Source organism: Eulemur rufifrons, chromosome 3 (genome assembly GCF_041146395.1).
Source record: "Eulemur rufifrons isolate Redbay chromosome 3, OSU_ERuf_1, whole genome shotgun sequence".
Taxonomy (NCBI): Eukaryota; Metazoa; Chordata; class Mammalia; order Primates; family Lemuridae; genus Eulemur; species Eulemur rufifrons.
Window position 1 is genome coordinate 53,373,121 of NC_090985.1, and position 21,806 is coordinate 53,394,926.

General features: G+C 39.0%; 1 pseudogene; it reads left to right on the forward strand.

Moving 5' to 3' along the window:
* The first annotated feature begins 1,352 nt into the window (after window positions 1–1,352).
* On the forward strand, window positions 1,353–2,158 carry LOC138381375 (arginine-fifty homeobox-like; annotated as a pseudogene).
* The last annotated feature ends 19,648 nt before the right edge of the window (window positions 2,159–21,806 follow it).

The window sequence follows — 21,806 nt, forward strand, 5'->3', positions numbered from 1 at the left end:
GAGCCCTTCATGCCTCTACTTTTGCCTCTCCCTGTGCTTTCCCTGAACCTTCCTCCCTCTTCACCTGGCCCTTGAGAACTCAAGTAAAGCACCATGTCTTCTAGGAGCCTACTGTGACCCCTAAATTAAGTTAGGTATTTCTTTTGTATATGAACTCACCTATAACTCATTATTTTCATATATATATATATATATATATATATGTGTATATATATATATATATGACTACATTTGTAATTATGTCATTATTACAAAGGAAGATTCTGCCCACTAGGATATTCATTCCCAAGTCTCGTTCAAGCTGCTCCTGTTCATTTTAAGCTGATGTCAGCATACTAAGCAGGACAATCCTTATATCTGGCTGAATTTTTTTTTTTTTTTCCGTCTTGGTCATCTGTTCCAAATGGGAGCCAAGAGCTGTTTCTCCAAAAGGGGAATACTTAGTTGTGAAAAAATGTGGCTTTTTTCTCCAAAACCTCTACTGTGATTCTCTGATTGGGTCTTAACCAGATACTTTGAACAATTTCCTGATCTTCTATAAATGCTTTAATCATAATTGGTTCCACTGGGTTCCATTGGTCTATCATCTGGAAAAGCTGGAGAGCCTTCTCAGGCTTCAGTTTTAACTCAAAACTAGCAGTCTTTTGGGTCACATAATAAATTGATCAGAATAGTAAATTCAAGTATGTTATATGTGGTCTCAGAACTCCAAAGAAGTTAAATAAATGATGTCATATAGAGTGCAAGGTACAGCAACCCACCTTTTACTTCAGAGAGAAGATCCCCATATATACCAGACTGCTGGATCCCCAGAAACTTAACCAAAGTAGCAAATCCTTATGTTTTTGTGGTATTCACTTCACACTTTTATCCTACCAAGATGTCAATAATTCCTGCTACTTTCTGCCTTCTAGATCCTATCAAAACAGGATCATAAATGTTGGGGGGGGGGGTTAATGGGATATCCTGTAGTATGCTGTATTAGTTGGGGTTCTCCTGAGAAATAAACTTTTAGCTCACCTCAAAGACCCCCTAGTGACTCACAAATAAAGTCCTCTGAGCTTCTTCCAGCTGTCCACACTGCTACGAGTGCCTGCTAATGATTTGCTACAACCATTGCCCCTACGGAGACCCTGAAGCTGCTGCCCCACCCTTGAGGTAACAGCTTCCACCATCAGAGTAAGCTGGCACTAACATTGACATTGGAACCTTTGGTGTGAGCACTGGCACTGCTAATGACCACAAGGTTAAGATCAACATAAAACGACACTAAAGAAATTGCATTTCCAGAGAAACACACCAAGCAGGATTGCAAACGGGCACTCCAAGGAGATTCTTGACAGATTTCAGAAATGCTGATGAACAGAATGACCCCAGAGATTCCCCTGCCAGATCCTTTTATCAGCATCAATGATTCCAGCATGAACTTGAAATTATCACAAGATCCAGCTAGTCCCACAATATGGATAAAACATTAAGAATGTACCTCATTCACCTATAAACAGTATGAAGAGTTGGAGGTTTTGTTTGGCCAGACAACGTTCCCAGAAAAAAAATCTCCAGAAGGAATTAGCTTTGAAACTCAACCGACTAGAGTCAACAGCGAAGGTTTGGTTCAGGAACAGGCAATTCAAATTGAAGCACCAACCAGATTTTTCCAGCCAAGAAGAATATGCCCACTTCACCCAGAATATCTACCAATGCTTATTCTTTTTTTCCTGTGGTTTCAGACTTCTACAGCTCCTTTCCACCTCAGCCCTTTGATCCTTCCAACTGGACTCCACCTTCACTGAGAGTCCCACGAGTGATTTCCAAATGCAGGATCCTCAGCTGAAGAGGCTGGTGGCCTCAGTTCCTGCTTTGTACTCTGATGCTTAGGACATAGGCCAAATTGTAGAAATGTACAGTTTTCCTGATGAGGGTGAAATATCAATCTCCTCCTTCTACTGTCTATATCAGTATCTCTCACTCCCAAGGTCCCAGATAGGAGGACAGGCTTCCTCTGTCAGCACCTTTGCTGTTCCAGGTGTAGGACCTACGTCTATCTCCTGAGCAAACTTGGTCCAGTGTGACAAGCCAAGGATTTGAGGCCTACAGTCTAAGAGACAGGCTAGAATTCCAGAATATCTCCAATATGGTAGACTTGGGGTTTTTCTGATCAAAGTATGAATACATACCAGATCCTTTAGAAAAGAGGTCTTCTTGCCTCTTATACATGACCCTTTCCTTTCCTTTCCTTTGTCTGATTTTTTTAACCCAAATATCTGGGTCCTTGTCACTTTGGTTTCCCTGGAAATGTTGTAAAAACTAGAGTTTTCCACATATAGCTCAGCACTACACAATCAGACCCATAATACTCTCTGAGGAGAAGGCTTCCTAGTCCCTTAGATAGCCAATGAGACTCTGAAATTCTCTCTTCCCAAAGCTACCTTGGTCTTTTTAAAAGAGGGACAATGGCTTTTGGGGTCATCCCCTATTAACAAGAGAAGGTTATAAACTTACATTTTATTTCCAATCTTTAGGTTTGGGGATTTTAAAAAGGGATTTTCAATCCAAATTTGAGAAGAAAGCATCATCATCATTAGTGTTAACATAGTTCAATAGTCCAGACATAGTAAGAGGTATAAAAACTGGCATAGGAAAGGAAAAAACAGATGGGATGATAATCTAGGAAAACTAACAAAATCAAAGTTTTAGAGTGACATTGTAGCACATTTTCCAGGTACATGATCAACCTACAAAATAGCATTTCTCAATACTAGTAATAAAGAAACATAACAAAATAAGTACCTCTCAATAAAAAATTTAAAGTATCTAGGAATTAACAAAGATTAAGACTGCTGTGGAGAAAACCTTAAAACTGAAAAAAAAATAAATGACATAGAAAATGTTTTCAATAAAAGGCATTCGAAGCCATGAAATAACTATTTTTACTTATTTTAAATTTTTGCTTTTCTTTCACTGTCTCTGAACAAAAATAATAAATTTAAAATGAAATCATATAGAGTATGTTCTCCAAACATAGTAGAGAAGGAGCCTGAGTGTAGTGACTCACTCCTGTAATCCCAGCTACCTGGAAGGCTGAGGTGAGATCACTTAAGCCCAAGAGTTCAAGGCTACAGTGAGCTGTTTATCACACCACTGCACTCCAGCTGAGCAAGAGGGTGAGATTCCATCTCTAAAAATAAAATAAAATTAAATAAAAAGATCTTAAATCAATAATTTTTAAAAACCGGAAACAAGCTGGCATAGTTTTATTAATATCAATCAAACTAAACTTTAAGGCAAAACACTTTGTTAGAAATAAGTTACAACAAAATAAACAACCTTAAAGATATAATGCTGAACTTGTGTACATTTAATAACATATACCCAAAATATATGAAATAGAAATTAACAAAATTCTTGGAGAAACTTGACAAATACATGATCATAAGGTGAGATTGATATTAACTAAGTTCAAAAAAAGCAGAAAGAAGAAAATAAAGCCTAGAGCAGAAATAAATGGAGAATAGAAAAGCAATAGGAAAAAAAAAATCAATGAAACCAAAATCTGGTTTTTGGGAAAGATCAACAATACGACAAACCTTTAGCCAAATTGACCAGAACAAAAAAGAAATTACTCGAATAAAATGAGGGAGTTTTACTACCAACCTTAACAGAAATAAAAAGCATTAAAAAGAAATACTGTGAACAACTGAATGCCAACAAATTAGGTAACTTAGATGAAACGGACAAATTCCAAGGAAGACACAAAATACCAAATGTGACTCAACAAGAAACAGAAATGCTGTGTCTGGAGCTTACTGTGGTATGGATGTGTTCCCACAGTGCATGTGTCCGAAACTTAATCCCAATGCAACAGTGTTGAGAGGTGAGATATTTAACAGGTGATTAAACAGAGCCTCATGAATGGATTAAAGCCATTATTTCAGGAGTGGGTTAGTTATCTCAGGAGCTGGTGCCTGATAAAAGAATGAGTTTGGCCTCTTCCTCTTCCCCTTTCCTTTCTTCCTTTTCCCATCCCCACCCCACCTTACACCATCGGATGACAAAGCACAAAGGCCCTCATCAGATTTAAGCCATCTGGGACTCCCCAGCCTTCAGAACTGTAAAAAAATCAATCTCTTTTTTTAAAACAAACAAACAAACAAACACATAAAACTGTGCCAAAGCCGTTTCGTTAAAGCAGGGAGGATCTCTTTTGCTCATTTTTGTAACATTTTTTGTTTCTTTGGTCCCAGAGCATCTCTGTGGTCTTAATGGATGCTAGAGCTTTCCTATTTTTACACCCAGCAGTCATTAGTTAATTGCCTTCTGAGGAAAGCACAAATGGCAAAACACGATGTTTGGAGGTCTGGGAGGAGCATCAGCATTGTCCACTACAGTCATATCATCATCAATACCTCAGTGTTAACAGGTCTTCAGCACCATGTGCTAGATACAACACTGACTTTACGTGCATTCTTTAATTTAGCTTTCATAACTACCTCCATTTTGCAGATAAGGAAAGTCAAGATTACATAAATCAGGAAATGTGCCCAAGGTCACTCAGAACTCAGTATATTCTGAGATTTTAAGGATCCTGGTGGTAAAAGTGCTGCACCAGAGACTGTGGTGGAGTAGAGGCAGTTATGGTGCGTGTCCCAAAGGCCTAGGTCAGAATGAGCGGAGGTTGTGGGTCCCTTTCTGTCTGGCTACTTGCATTAAACAATTCCTATTAAGAGTGGGAAAAAACAAATAAACAGATGAAAGGTCTTCCATTTGACCTCTGGGTAGTCAGTCGTACATGTCTAGATCCTGCCCATGGATGTCTCATTCTGAGCAGGGCTGCGAGTATAATTAGCTCAGAGGGTCAGGGAGGAGATGAACTGTAAGAAACTAAGCAGTGCTGATGGTCAGCAGCTGGAGATATTTAGCCAGATAGTCCAGCGCAGCCTCCTGTCATTAGAAAAAGGAGATTTTGGAATTGTAGTTTTGGTACTGTCAGAGATAAGACGGTTTCAGTTAAATATTTTTCAACTGTATTTCAATAAAAGAGCTCAACATATGAGCAAATAAATAATTTAATGAGAAAGAAAATACTTTTGTACATACGATTTTATTCTGAAAACTGACTGGAAGGGATTTCATAGCCATTGCAGCCCACCCAGGGATGCCATTTAGTCGGACATTTAACGGGCAGTTGGGAGCCGAGACCCAGGGGTCATGATAGGATTAATCATCTTTCCCTGAGAGCCAGGGAACACACTCCCCCGCCTCCCCTTTTCCCAAAAAGCGTGGAGTTGTGCCACAGAGGCCAGTAGACAATTGATCATCTGTCTGGTGGTCTAATTTGTAATTGGAGCCTTTAAGACCATGGCTTGTTGACCCTTGAAATTCTACCCATTGACCTGGCATGATGGGCTATTATATTTGCCTCTTGGAGTTTGATTGGCCCTGTCTATAAGAATAGTGGATTGGCCTGGTATGCAGGAGGAGCATGTTTGAGGAACATTTTTTCTTTTAATTACCTCTCACATATTCCAGTGGTCCCCAATTATTCCCCTAGCAGGGTTGGGGGCTTTTATTCTGGACTAATCATGAGGTAGTTTTGCAATGTGTGCCACGGCCACTCTGAGTGGTCTGATTTGCCTTGGGAAGACACCCAGTTTATGCTAAATCAGTTTCCGAGCTGTCCAAAATCCTTGTAATTCTCCCAGTTGGATCCTACCTGTATTTGTGGTCGGGGACATTGGGCTGTTCCATCCTCAAGTTCCCATTGCTCTCCGTGGAAGCCATAGTTTTTCTCCCTGGCGTCTGACAGAACCTTGCAGGAGCTGTTTCCTCACGTAAAAGCCAGGATGTTGTAAAACACCTAGTGAAGGTATTTGTAGACTTGTGATTCTGCAAACCCGAGCCTATATCAGAATCACCTGCTGGGCTGCTTTGAGCATAGGCTACTGGCCCAGCCTCAGAGTTTCTGATTGAGTAGGTCTGGAATGAGCTCCAAGAATTTGCATTTCTAACAAGTTCCCATATAATGCTGATGTTGCTAGTTTAAGGACTGCGCTTTGAGAACCCCCAAATAGAGAAAAGTTTAGACATGCAAGGCAGGATGGAATGCAGCCTGCTGAAAGTTGCATATTGATGACACAGATTGCAGAGCAAGGGATAAGTAATTGTCGGCCACGCGCTGGTGAGGAAAATGAGAAAAGGAAAACTATGATGATTCTAGCTCTACCTTCTGTATTCTATATCCTGGAGAATGATATCAATATTAAACATTCCTAAACTAAAAACCTGAGCATCGTCCGAGGCTCTTAGTTCAGGCGTGAAATCCAGGTAATTCTACTCCTAAATATCTTTCAAATCTGTCTAGTCATCCTCAACTTACTGGTACTTCTTGGCTCACCCCCTCATCACCTTCTGCTGTAACAATCTCTTACCCAATCTGCCCCCTCTGCGTCTGTCAATCAATTCTCCACACAGCTACGGAAGCTGTTATCACAACCTTGATCACCTACTGATCCTTCAATAAATTAATAATTTATACTATTACCGAATTAAGTTTAAAAAGCCATGCTTCTCATACTGCCCTGCACATCTACCATTCTTAGCAAACTGATTTCTTGCATGTTGTACTGGCCAACTAGATGTTGAGTTTCTCAAGAGCAGGGACAATATTTCTTCCTGTTTGTATTGTTAGCATACAGACAGTAATCATAATTGAAGTAATAATAAAGTGCCAAGAACTTCACACTCATGTTTCAATTGTAAACTACTTGCAAATTAGACATCATCAACTCTTTTCAGACAAGCAACTGGAAACCTCGAGGGGTTAAGAATCTCACTCAGGATGAAATAGCTAATAAGGGGCAAAGTTGAGATTTGAACCCAAGTCTGTGAGACTCAAAGTGGTACCCATCTCATGTACTTCTTCTACGTGGGACCCAGAGGAGACAAAATCATTCTTTGTTGCCCAAACAGTCCTGCTGATAATCTCTACTACTTAGCCTGGCTTCATGCAGAGTTCCATATATCACGCTCTCTCACATATCTGTGCTTTTGGCCGAGTTAGTCTCTTTGCCTGGACTGCCCTTCCCACCCATTTTGTTTGCTCATTCTTCAATAATGAGGTCAGGCTTTCCATTTCGAAAGGTTTGCACTCCCTCTCCTGTGTTCCCATAGCATTTTGAGTAAATCTTTGTTTTGAAATTTTTCACAACTTTACTTGTCTGACACCCTTTCCCCCTACCATGAGTCACTAAGCTTTTTGGGGAAACTCATTTTAAAACTACAATGCCTGGCCTAGACTATGTGAATTAGTTAGGGTATTTTTGGCTGCAAGGAACCAATACCCCAACTCAATATAGCTTAAATAAAAAGAAAATTAATAGGCTCACATAACTTGAAGTACAGCTCAAAAACAACTGCAGGACTTTTGTGATGACTAGATATTTTATACACGTACATATAAAATATCTAACATTATATGTGTAGCATAGAGTATGCACTCAGTAAATATGAGCTATCATTATCCTTGAATATTATCTTTAATTTATCCATATCTGAATCACGTATATAAGTTTTATTTGTAAAAACTGCTAAATTCTAGACTGGCTTTTCGCTATTACCTAGAACAGTATTTCTCAAAGGGTGGGGACCATGTACATCACAGTCGTATAAGGTGCTTGTTAAAATGCAGATTTCTAGGTCCTTTCTTAAATCAACTAATTTGGTAGGGGGGCCTGGGGGTCTGACAGCCTTAGTAACAAGCTCCGCAAGCAATTCTTATTCAAATCTCATATCCCTCCCCTCCTTTCCATCCCATAATAGAATCACAGAGTCTTACTCTATTAGATCTGGAAGGAATGCTTGAAATTATCCAGTTAATGAAACACCTTTCGCAGGTGAGGAAACCAAGGCCCTAGACCTGAGAACTGATTCCACAATTTTATTAGCTCTGTGTCATTGACTTACTTGCTGACCCTCTCTGTTCCTCAGTAGCCTCTAGTATCTTCTCAACCACATTTTAGTCTGTTGAAATTCTCACGGTACATTTAAGTCTTTGCTCTTCAAAGTGTGGTCGGAGGGTGAGCAACATGAACGTCACCTGGAGCTTGTTAGAAATGCAAAATCTCAGACTCTCCCCACGACCCACTGAATTGGAATCTGCAGTTTAATCAGAAGCCCCTGTGTTCTTATGAACATTAAAGTTTAGGAATCGTCTTTCTAAGGTACCTCAGAGATTCCCTAAGACTTTCCAGGTTTGAATCCCACGTTTGCAACCTGTCAGCTGTAATGCTGGCCAGTTATTTGATCTCTCTCTCAGTTCCCTCACCTGCAAAATGCGATTCATTTAGATTGTAGAGCTCTTGTGAACGTTGAATGAAGTAGAGTACAAAAACTAGCTGGCACACAGTTAGTAGACAAAAAGTGTTGACTATTATTCTCAGTCTACCATGGATGATCATAATTTTGCTTCTTTTGCATATTCACTTTGGTTTTCAGGTGTTCCTATTCAGTTCTGGTCTCTGAAGGCACTGTATTTTAGCCCCACGGTGGCTGGCCTAATGCCCTTTCTAATTCGTCCAACATATATTTATTGAATTGAATACTTGTCAACCAGCTCAGATTATTTTCTACATGGTCAAAGGCCTATGTTAGAGAACCATATTAATTCTTTGTATTTTAATATAAAAGTTCCTACACTGGGCAGAATCTTCAAAAGAGCACAACATATGGGCAAAGGCCCTAATTAAACACTTGTTGAAAGTAAATTAGTTAATTAGAGTTGACCGCTACTTCCCACAGAGGGTAATCAACACAAGGTCTGCGGAGAGTACCAACATCCTGTGGGGGCAGAAACAGGGCTTGTTTTCAGGCAAAATTATGTCCTTTAATAAATGCTTTTATGTGCCTCATCCTGTCCATATTAGAAAAAAAAGGGTCACTAAGCCCACAAAAAAATAAATGTTAATAACCCAGAGAATTTCTCTCTCCGTTTCTTCTGACATGAAGATACCACTCCCAAAAGCTGCTGTCATTTCTTCTCCAAGCATGAGTGATTTTGAGAGCTAGAGACCCCAGGTTTCCTTTTGTTATATTTTATAAATAAAGCTCAATTCCTTGTTGGGCCCCTCACCAGGAATAATGGGGAAAATAACTGGAATATGTCATCCATTACTGGAATTTGCCTAACATTTAATGGAGAAGGCAACATTTTGGGATATCTCTTGTCGAGGGGGGCTGTATTTCATTTTACCAGTACAATAACAATTTTATTTGCATAAAAATCAAGGATATAGTTCAGATAAAATAGAAGCTAACCCGAGCCATCATTCATTCACTCCTCACACTAAGCTCAGACAGTTTCTGAGGTTTTTTGATTTATGTTTATTTTCATCTGGGTATGTAGTTTGGGTTTTGGCTAGCACCAGCCGTGGAAATACTATGAGAAAAAAAGTTAGTTTCAAAGCATTTTGGCCTTGACCAAACCTGTTGTTTCATGAAATTGAAGTTTTGACATTAAACTTTTTGGAGAGCAAGTGCCAAATAATACTGGTTTAGGCCATAATAGAGCAATAAATAAACACTTTCCCTGGTCTATATGGCCTAGTGGGAGTTGGCTGGGAGCAGGAAGAGACCAAAGCTGAGACTTGAGAATCTGAGTTTTGGTTTTGTCTCAGTCACACTGAGTTAGTCTGCCTTTAATGCAAAGGGTACCCTAGGGGCACTTAGAGGGGTCATTCTATGGGGTACCCTAATATTTATCTTTACTGTTCCATTGAAGATCTCATTTTTCTTATCTTTTTTCCTCCCTCCTTCTCTCCTTTCTCTCCCTTCCTTCCATCCTTTCTATTTCTCTTCCTTCCTCCCTTGCTTTCTTCCTTTCTCTTTTCCTTCCTTGCTTTCTTCATTTTACTGTTTTTGTTTTCTTCTTTTCTTCTTCTTTTTTTTAAAAGGACTTTTCAGTGAACCCGCAGCTCAAAGGCAAGACAGTAACTGCAATTAGGGAGGAGGCTGTGTGTGCGATTTATTATATTTTGCATAAGATGTCAAATTAAGGTTGGTTCTAGGCTGAATAATGGCTACGTTCTGAGTCCAAGAAACTGACCAGGTGAGTAAGGAATGGAGAGCGCAGTCACTTCAGCGAAATAGGAGCATGGCGGTCCCCTGACTTGACAGTCTCTGGTGATTTTAAAACCGTTTACACATTTCCTGCTTGTCAGAACAGCTACATGAAGTTTAGTTTGAGTTGCTGTTCACTTAACCCAGCCACAGAGACTCCCTGTTTGAAACCACAAGTGCTGTTTGTACTGAGAAAGCCGTCCATGGCTTATGAAACCCAGCTATTTCATTGGCACCTTTTCAGCTTCATGTTCTTCCATTAGAAACTGGTTCTTCAATTAAGGGTGAAAAATGCAAATGCAAATGTGCCTATTTTTTTTTTTTTTTCTTGAACTCAAATATAGAAAAACTTCGGGAGTTAAAGGAAGCTCAGTGTGTGCGTTGTTTTTCATCCTTTTACTTGTCCATCTGAATACCTAAACTGATCATAGTCAAGTCAAATAAGAACAAATTCTTTTAACGTAAAAAGGAAATCTCTTCTTTTCATGAGGGGTAGAAGAAAAAGTAAAATATCAGAGATTATTTTCTATGAGGAAAACTGTCCAATATTCATGTTATACAAATGTTTGTATTTCACTTAGTTAAAATTTTATGACTGCCGAGGACAACTTAGCAGGGAAAATTACTGTTTCTTTATTCTTTTGGTTATAGCTTTCTTTTGCATCTCCTCTTGTACACTGTTCTTGGCCTCTGATAGACTGACTCAGGGATTTGTTGAACTTTGGGAGCGATCAGTTGGTGGGGAACCGCGGTACACATGGCCTCCAGTGGTATTCTCCCAGGTTCCAGAAGAACATAAGTTTTATGACCACATAAGAGCAGTATATCCTTTAGGGCTGAGTTCCTCCCAGCTCACTGTTGGATGCTAGCTATGATGTTAATACAAGAGATTGCAGGAAGTTTTGAATAATGTTAAACGTACAGATTTCGCAGCTCCCACCCAGAAACCCCCCTTCCTCAGTGCATACTGAGTGTATCTACTAGGATAAACATGGCTTCCTCTAGAGCTGTGTGCTTGGCTCTCTGCAGGTCACAGTCCTGACGTATTGTATCCATGGCTTATATGGCATTGTTAACCTTGGTTCCACATCAGGGCTATTTTTTTCTTCTTGTCTTAAAGTTTATCAACACACTGTTACGTGATCTGTCAAACATATTACATACGTTTGTTGGTTAATAGAGTTTTTCTTCTCTGCTTGTGTGTTTATTATAAAATTTCATTCCTACATAATGGAATCATTAGATTTGATTAATACTTATTACAATATAAATATCAGACCAGACCATAGCAACTTTACTAGAGTGTGAGCTCCACCAGGGAAGAAATCAGGCTTTATGTGTCATGAAATATTCAGTAGTTACTGCTTGGCACACAGAGGCACTTGATAATCCTTTATCGACCTCGATTTCAGTGAATTAGGCTAACATTGCATTTTTCTGTTTTGGCTACTACAGGAAGGTATTATGACATCTTTGTAAATAAGTTATAATGATACAAAATTAATTCAATCTATTAAAAGTATTTTCAAATTTTAGTGTGTATAGAAATTATTTAAAATGCATATTTCCTGGTTCCTTACCCTCAAATTCTCATTCAACAGGACTGAGGGCCCAGCCATCTCCATTTTTAAAAGCACAAGAGGTACTTTGATTTAGGTGGTTAGTGCACTACAACTAGAAAAACTGTTTTATAGAGTACTCAGGGATATTTCTGTGCATTAATGAGATTTTTAAAGACTTAGTCTGCACTGGTCCTCAATTACATGCAAGTTTGAAAATATCTGTTACGTAAGTACTCTGAGCATAATGAAGTACCATAGTAATATTTCCAGAGAAAGTCACCATAAGCAGTAATTACTGGTGCTGTTCTTAGACAGTTTTTTGTGTGTGTGTGATGTGTACGTGTGTGGATGTGTGTGAGAACCATACACTCAGCACTATTAAAATAGCAAATAATTATTAAATTCTTATGAGGTGCCAGAGACTTTCAATGTGTCTCACATGAATTAACTTATTAATATTTAATGCTCAAGCAACCTCACACGATAAGTACTCTTATTATTCCCATGTAATGGTTAAGGAAACTAAGGCACAAAGAGGTTAAGTAATTTCCCTTAAAGTCATAAACTTTATAAGTTGTTAACAGCTCGAAACACTGTTGATTTTGGATGAAGGGAAGACTTACATAAAAAAGTAGGTAAGAAAGTGCTCTTCAAAATAAATCAGGGAGATCAAAGTGAAACAAAGTTTGTGAGTTCCCGAATGTGATATTAGGTAAACTTTCTAGAATTAATTTTATAAATAGCATAATAGATCAACATGTTATTTTATACTATAGTTTCCAGAATAATTTTGTATTGGATTTTTAGAAAGTAATCAGGGCAAAAGTAAGAGCAGTAGAAGTTTCAGCTGATCTGACATTGTTATAGAGGGAATGTTAATTCAAATTACCCCAAACCTCTGATGTGCCTCCAGAAACCACAGGTAGAGTAAAAGTTACAACCATAGGAGCTGTGGCTCGGGGGTTCTAGGGAGCAGAGTCACGATGAACAACTAGCTGAGCCTTCTCCACCTTGAGAAGTTCAGTTTGACCTGGGAAATCTTCCATCCAAAATCATCGTGTTTTTTTTTCTTTCAAATTCAGATTCAGATTCAACAAGCACTCACTGAAGACCTACCCTATGCTAGAAACTGCTAGCTTTTAAATTATATATTCTCTTGTTCCGTCCTTACAACCACGGTCTGTGGTGTGTTATTCATTATTGTTATTACTGCGGGACATTTTATGTATGTGCAAACTGAGGCTTTGTGCAATTAGGCAAATTGCTAGCAAGTGCCAGACTCAAGACTTGAGCCCAACTGATTCCAAGTTTAAGGTTTCAGCCCATCTATAACCATCTTAAAAAGTGGTTTTTGATTTTGTAACGATGACATAAAGTTTGAGTGGTTTGTGGGTTTTATGAACCAGAACTTAAAGACTTCGCAAAGGTTTTAAAATGAGTATATTCCCCACTACTCTGTTGGCCAATACTTATAATCACTAAAACAATGTATGCATAGGTGATGGTGGTAGTAAGAGGCATATTCATTCATGCAACAGTCTGAGCGGTACTATATGCTGGGAACTGTGTTAGGCACGGTCGTGGTGCTGGAAATAGAACAAGGTAGACATAGGGCTTACACCCCATAAGAGAAAATGCATCAAGAAAATATAGTTGTGATAATCACCATGCAGGAGAGTAGGTTTCTTTTAAAATAGCTAACATAACCCAGAGATCCAAACTAGCTTGGACACTGGTGTTCACGGTGAGGCTGAATGAGAAATTGGAGGGCGAAACAAGAAATGAAGAGTGGAATTTTACAGAAAATATTTCTTTCTCGTAATCTTCTGCTCTAATAGATTACACAGTTCGGCTTATGATGTGATCAAATTTGTCCCACTCATTATTGTATGTCTACGACCTTCCCAACTAGCTCAGAGTGAGTTCTACGCAGGGGAGGTCTAGGAACCAATATTTTGAATACAAACAAAATAAAAGAAGTCTTGGAAAGTTGAAATGCTATTTCCCCAAAGTAAACATTGGCAAGCACATCAAATATACCACCTCTACCTTTAAGAAAAATTCAACATTTAGCTTACTTTTTATGATGTTTTGAAGTCTATAAATCTCCATTGTACATTTTCCACAGAATGCATTTCAATGCCATTGATATTAAAGAAAGTACATGAAGCACTCTGGCCCACTAAATGGGGAAATCAGAATGTGATGGAAGAGTGGCCAAGACTCAGAGTTTCCATTCTCTTCCAAGGGAAACCAAATAAGAAAAATAATACATCATAAAAGCCAGAGTTCTGATTACAATTCTGGAAATAGGGATGAAACAGGATATTTTATTTAAAAAAAAAAAATTGTGCCTTGAATTCCAAGCTGAATCTCAAAGGTTATGCAGAGTACACCCTATGACCCTTCCATTCGAGCTTATCAATGTTTCCTCCTAGGGTTCACTCACCACTCAGGTAGACATTTAGAGAAACTGAGTCAGGTACCTTTGTACGGATCGTGGGCCAGGTTCCTTAGTCATCTGTTTTTTATAGGCCTCCCTCTTTCTTAAATTTAATTTTCGCAAAATTTATTTGTCTAAATTCTTCAAAGACAAATGTTTCCCCTGCAGTGTGGCCTCCAACGTGACTGTGATGCTGTGGTGTGGAGAGTGGGTTAGGAGACCAGAGTCCTGCCTCGTCCAGTAGTAGGTTCTATCAGAAAATCTTAAGCAAGCCCTGCACGTTAGAATCCTGTGGGCAACTCTTAAAATACTCTATGCCCATGTCCCAGATGTCCCAGCACCAGAGACTCAGATTCCATTAGAGTGGTGCCCGGGCAACAATTTTTAAAATCTCTCCCAGGTGATTCTAATGGACAGCCAGGTTTGAGAACCACTGAGTTGTATGAATTTCACTAAGTCTTTTTTAACAGTTTTCTGCCTCCATTTTCTCATTTATAAAATAAAATGATTCCTAAAGCAGCTTATTTTTTAAAGATATACGGATAAAGATCATACATGTGGTCCGCTTGGGAAATTTTTGTGTCTATTACCTCTTTAACGAATACTTATTATTCATAGACTGATGGCACTGTGCTTGAGTTAATATGTACACTACTTGACCCTGTCTCTGTTCTTTCTACTGGGATTCAACAAAGGTAATAATAGCCAACGTCTATGAAGTGTGTGTTTGTGCTAGGCATTGTGTAAAGTATTGTGAATAAAGTGTGCCTATGGTACCAGCGCATGCATATTGTTACTGTTGACAGCGAGATACAAAAATTGCAGGGGTTAGACACTTTTATAGTAACGTGGGCTTCTGTTGTGAAGGCATTCGCATTTTTGTCATTTAATTTCTAATAATTCATTTTATTGCATCTTACAAAAGCATCTATCCGCAGCTGTTTGGGAATTTAAAAATCCCCCCAAATTAGCTCTCCATCACAGGGAGTTTGAGAGGCAGTGGCATCAAAGCCCCTTGTGGACGTTATATAATTTAATCCTCACCACTAATTCCTATAAAGCAGTTGCCTGTTTTACAACTGAGGAGGCTGAGGATTAAAATGATTTGCTTAAGGTTGCACGATTAGTAAGGTTTGTAAAGAAACAGAAACCGAAAGATTTGAACTCAGGAGGTCTGAATCCAGAGCCCAGAGCCACGGAAGTGGAAGGACTTGGAAGTTATTTCCAATAGACTTGGGTCAGAGAAACATACCTGCATGGGAGGGTCCCAGTTCCAGGCAGGGCCACTTGCGCACCACATGACCCCAAATGTTCTTTGTGTTGTTTTTACCCTTTATGTGTAATTATAATTGGCTCCAGCCTTGTGAATGTTAATTAAGTGTCCATAAAGAGTTTGAAATTTGAATTGTCTAGATACTTATAAAACTAAACCAGAGCTAAATCTAAAAAGAGACTGTTTTAACCTGAGAGAGTGGCCTTTAAGTGGAAAATTTGAATTTTTTTCTGCCACCAGCGAGATAAAATTATTGTAGGTAATGAAAATAAGGAAGTTATTTTCTACACACTTGGACACCTATATGTTAAATTTCAAGCCTGCTGAAGAAGTGTGGTGGGTTTCTTTATCCTCTCTTTGTAGTCTAGGTAGAAAGAAATAGCTTCTTAGAAAAGTTTCTAAGGAAAAACAGACTCTTTACTGAGATATTTTTCCTGTTTTCCTTCTAGAATTTTACTTTTTATCCAAAAGATGCAAGATAAAAACTGCTAGATTTCTCCGTTTTCAATTTATTTTAATATATTTAATTTAATATTCAATATATTTAATTTAATAGTCAATATATTTAATTTATTTTATATATTTAATATCTAAAGAACATGTTTACTTTCATAAGTAAGAAAAATTAATTCCCACAATTTTTATCTCACATCTTTTGGATCATTGTTTAAAAGCAAGCACTCTTTCCTAGAGCATAAAATATTTTCGATTTGCTTTGCATACACATTTTCAGAAATGTTCCTATTATGCAGAGGGAGAGGTACTTGCATTTTCAAGAGCATTGAAAGAGGACAGAAGATACAATATTAAGTGGCATTTGAGCACTATTATGGCACCGGGACACGTGTAGAATTTCAGAAGCAGGAGAGTTTGACTCTACATTTCTCCTAGGCATGGGCACAGCGAGTTGTAAAAATCACCTTGTCTTGGAATCTAGGATCCCAGTGACCTTTTCCAAGTGGTGGTGTTAGGCAGGACACAGGCAACACACCTGAAAAGTGTACAGTACATGTAACTGTTTTAGGCTTGGATTATTACCTCTTAGTCATTAAATAATGAAAAGTGAGTATAATTTGATAATAAACACTTTCTAGGTCTTTGCCATGCTAAGAATGAATGTAGTTTTATTTCAAATTTCAAAATGAGCTAGATTTGGAGGCATTTGGATTCACTGGGTGTTCAATTGGCAAATACCTCAATAAGTGGCTTGCTAAATTTGCCCAAACATTAGGAAATTTGCTAAGCATAAAGAAATGGATAACTGGTGATAGAAAATAGTGTTTAGATGAGGCATGAAGGAATGAGTATGTGCATAGAACAAGGAAGCAGCCAAGCGAGGGGCCTTTATTTAGGGTATGATATTACCTTGGAGAATTAGTGGCAAAAATATGGGATTTGTAGTGAAGAGATTTAGTCATCTCAATTACTTGCTGAGCATCTTCTTATGTGCCTGTCATGGAATTCTGGTGATGAAAGAAGCATAGGAAATGGTTCTTGCCTTTAGGTGAGGCAGAATCTTTTCTTTATGAAGGAAGAATTCCAAAGCAATGTGGAAAGCACACAGCAGAATTCCTTACAAATGGTGTTGAGAGGAATGAGGAAGGAGTGACTAACTCTCCCATGGCCTCCCACAAGCCACTCAGTTCTTCAGTTTCCTCCTTTGTAAAAATGGGGATAATCCCATTTACCATACACAATTACAGTGACAAATCACATCCTTTAAGACTTCCAAGCACCTTGTTGTCTTTAAAAACTTCCTTTGTTCATCCAAATAGAGCTGATCATTCTCATTTAGCCCCACCAGTGAAATCATTACATTCCACACAATTATTGATTCAATAAATATTTATTGTGGTTACCTTGTATGAAATACTCTTGCCTTTTTCATCTTGGTCTTCACTGCACCAAGCACCATACTTGCACATGATGCAAAGCTGTTAGTACATTTTTATTGACTGAGTATTTAAATAAACAAACCACTGTAAGAAAATGGCTTACTAGATAGTAGCCAAAGGGAGTAAAGCAGAAGCTCATTGAGTAGGATGGGGGTTTGTCATCTGTTTATCAACCATAATAACTTCTGAGAATAGGATTTGGAGAAATATTCCAGGAATTTTTCTTGAACGTCTATAGCATTGAAAATATATCAGGAGAAACTCCTGGAGGTAATGTCAGAATAGCATTTGGACCAACTATGCCTTCAGAATGAGAAAACTAAATGTATTTAGCCAGATTTTGAACAGGAATGCAGATTGCCTTTTAGTACTAGGAGCTATTGCTAAATCAATGTAGTTTTATTTCAAATTTCAAAATGGGCTAGATTTGGAGGTATTTGGATTCGCTGGGTACTCAATTTACAAATACCTCAATAAGTGGCTTGCTAGCCTTGCTCAGAGCTGCTTTTTGTGTTTTTCCACCTGACATTTGTATTACTGAAATAAATGTTACCAACAGTTGAGCTCTATTTGATGTGGTCCCAGAGTGTAATTGTTCTAACAGGACCCTGCTGGATGGTCTATGGTTCAACACTTTTTATTGGCAGCTAAAGGAAAGGATGTAATAGTCTAACCACCTCTTGCCCACATCCCACTCTCTCATCCTTTCCAGCAATCAGCCTGCTGTAACAGTTCAGTCCTGGAAGAGGAAAATATTGCAACTTACCCAGGCCATCTGACTAAGAAGTGAGTAACGTGTGAAAGGCGAAGTGGACAATGCCTCAAAACCTGAGACGAGAGAGATCAGGCCAAGAGGAGACTTGGCAATGGGGAAGTTGGTCTCTTGGAACATGTTAGAATTTCCAAGAAAGAAATTAAATGTGATTTAAAGAAAATGGGTGTGTTTCTCTAATCTAGACATAAAGAGAAAATTGCAACCAGGGCTAAAGGCTGCGGATGGGCCTCATTGTGGGCTCTGCAAAAAGTCATCACTTTCACCATCAAAGATTGCAGAATGTTGTTCCCATGTTTTTGTTTGCTTGTTCACTCAGTGGTATTTTATTTGTTATGCTTCACAGCTTAAGGCTTATTCAGGACAGGCATTGGGTTTGTTTCCAATGTCCAGTGAGTATGCAGAAGGCAGGGGGAATGAATAGATTTTATCTTGTTCTAAACTTTTAATTGATGTCAGATCAGGCTGATTTTGGCCCCACTTACGGCATGTACTAAAGATCCCTGGAATGGCCCTCATCCCCTACTTTCGTTGATGTAATATATTAATTAACCTCTCTTCCAAATTTCTTCTTTCCCACAATTTGGCCCATTTGACCTACAGATTCAGAGTGACCTCGGGCAGGGGGACCCATCCTTCCTTTCTAGAAGGGATTAAAAAGTGCCTGAGTCTGGCCAATGAGGCAACTCAGCATGAATCAGCCCTATTGTTAGTGCCTCCGTGAGCTCCACTCGTGCTAACTGCACCCTCACCCCCTAATTTTTCTTGATAACCAGCTAAGATGGTATCTCCTCTGGGTCCAGACCCCTATTTTTCTGCCTCTGCATCCTATAGCTAAAGCACAGCACTCGCTGCAAATCTTCTGTGATCCCCACTTCCTGGCACCACTCACCCTGTTTTGGTCAATTGCTGCCCATCATGTCCATTGTCCCCGGATAACCTGCTGTGTTTGCTTCCACCTCTCCAGAGTTCCTACTCCCACCCTCCTGGGATCAGTCCTCACCCTGCAGCCTCTCCCTGATGGCTCAGGCCTTCTGGGGGCCTGGCTTCAGATGCTCTTGCTCATCAGCACCTGAGTGCTCTTCCTGACACTTTAGGAAAGGCAAGAAGAGGAAATGGCCCTGCTTTCTCACCCCCTGAATGGGTTCATGGATCTTTAGTGGATGTTGATAAGAGAGTGACTTGCAAGGTCCACTTTTATGGCAAAGAGAGAGGAAAAAAATTGCATGAATCAGCCATAAAGAAGGTGATGTGGCAACACCTTCAGCGCAGAATGAATGTTGCATCTTGGAATTTGATGAGGAAAAGAACTTGTGGTTTATCTAAATGCACAGTAGATAAGGAGACACATAGGTTGGCATTTATCGACAACAGGCTACTTTGAGAGCAGAAGCAACTACTGACCTAGGAAAAACAAAGTTAAAATTTCTTTAGTCTATATCTAACCTCTATGATATCTGATTAGTATCCTACTGATTTTTTTATTATTATTATTGGTAATTCCTTTAAAAATAATGCATGCTCACAGTACAAATTTAAGGAAACCAAAAGAGTATAAAGTGACAAGGAAAATTTTTTCTCTGATCCATGGTCCTCCAGAAGTATGATTCTTTTTGAGGTTTTCCATGAATATGTACTATTTTTTATAATTTAAAATGTATATTTAAATACAAATTTGATTTAAAAATATGGACTATTCTACAACTTCCTTTCATTTTTTTAACTCACTATATCTCAGGCATCATTCTACATGAGCAAACATACTGTTGACAAACATTCTTTTAAACAACTGTATAGTATTCCGAGATCTGGATAATCCAGTCTACAACATACGTTAGATTCTAAATTCAGAAAACTACAGAAAAAAACTAGAATTTGCCTGGAGATGGGTCATGCCTAAGGCCATAGTGCCTGAGTCAACCTGCAGTTTGAGCTGGCCCCTGAGAAGAACAAACGCTTGAGAGAATGAGTGAAGGAAACACCCACACCTTTTAGTAACACTAAGGAAGGCGAGAAGTCCAGAGGGAGCAATGTGATTGCTTCAAAGGGTTGTTTGTGAAGAAAGGATCCAAGTTCTTTTCAAGTGGTTTGGAAGTAGGGATAGTGTTCAGTTTGCCAGAGGTAGAGAATAGATTTCAGTTTATAACAAGAAAAGAATGATAAGGAAGGAGTTAAGTACCATGGGATTTTCTTTTAAGTTGTGATCAAAAATGATGTCATGCTTTATGAGAAAACTCAAGACAAAAATGATGTTATAGATGTACCAGCAAAGCAGTATCATTTCTCCAGAAAGCAAAACCCTGAGATTTTCTACTAGGCAAGATCTTTTAAAAGCTAAGCTACAGCATTTTTTGTTTGTTTGTTTATAAACCTCAGAAAGAAGAAACTTGTATTAAACGGAGCCAAGAGCATAGGGTACGTTTTGTTTTTTGCAGGAATCACGCATTAAGAGAAATGTGATGGGTGCTGCATGGTACCAGAGAGCCGGAAGCTGGGCTGCAGGCAGAGAACTGTGGAGCGCGCTCTGTTGGCTGTCAGCACCGATGTGGGTTGCCTGGAGGGAACAGCTGGCTCCGGCAGGGAAGCAGCCAACAACGTTGTGTTTCATCATTCCTCCTTGCCTTCAAATCTGAGTTGTGTTTGCTGCTTATTGTCCTAGTTGAACTTCTGGCTGGAACAGAGTGTCTACATGTGTCTTCTAAAGTAAGAGACAAAGGCTGCCAGGAGAGCACTTGCAGGGAACCAGTTTCTTTTGGAAAGCTGAGGAAGAAGGGAAATGATTTCAAAAGAGTCCAAGGTGAGCAGCATGCCAGAAGATAGACACTGTGGATGAAGTAAGAGCTTTGTTCCTGTAAGGTTGGGAGAATGGATGCTTCATCAAGAAATGAGATGTTGGTGACAGGGAGAGATGTTGTCAGCTGCAAGCAGATTCCTCTTATACAACCTTGTTTGTAATGGTAACAATTCTGGGGAAGGGCATCAATTAACTTTCACCTTGGCCCTGTCCACATGCCCTGGTTCCATGGGGAGCTGGACTGTTGCTAAGGCCAATTGCACTCAGTTATCCCCAGGTTCAGGGAAACCTCTGTTGAGGATCTGGAAAAACCAGGAAAATGGCTGTTTCCTCAAGTAGAATTTTCCTCCATGTTAATTTCAAGTTTTGATGGTTCTAGGCTAGTCATTTGACATATGTGTGTAGTTCCTTGTTCTGTATTCCATGAAAAAAAAGGGAGCTTCAACTATATGGGCTATAGTTAAAAGTAACTTGACTGATTTGGGACCAGTTGTTCAGTTCTAAGTAAAATTGCCACACAGATCTGTCTCGATCCATTTTATAAAAGAGAAGACAGCTTGTGTTTTATATCACCTCAGGGAAAAATAAATTCTTTAATTGCCTCGGAGATTCAAAATTGCATCTACTGCTGGGCAATGTCCAGCCTTTTGGCTTGTTTCTGGTGAGCTTGTCTTAGGTAATGTGGCTTTATTTAATTTGGCATAACTTTCTGTTTTTACTGAACAAGAAGGAAGTCAGGTTTCTGATAAAATAATATATTGTATTCTGGGAATATTCAAATGTCAGTGAAAAAGAAGAAATGTAGGTGGTGTTAACAGGAAAAATCTTCACATTTTACTCTTAGAACTGCTACCACTCTGGGAGCCAATGGCGTTGTGGAAAATTCATACACTTCGGATTTACATAGAGCAGTGTTCATATTCTACTATTACCAAGTCATGCAACCTCAAGCAT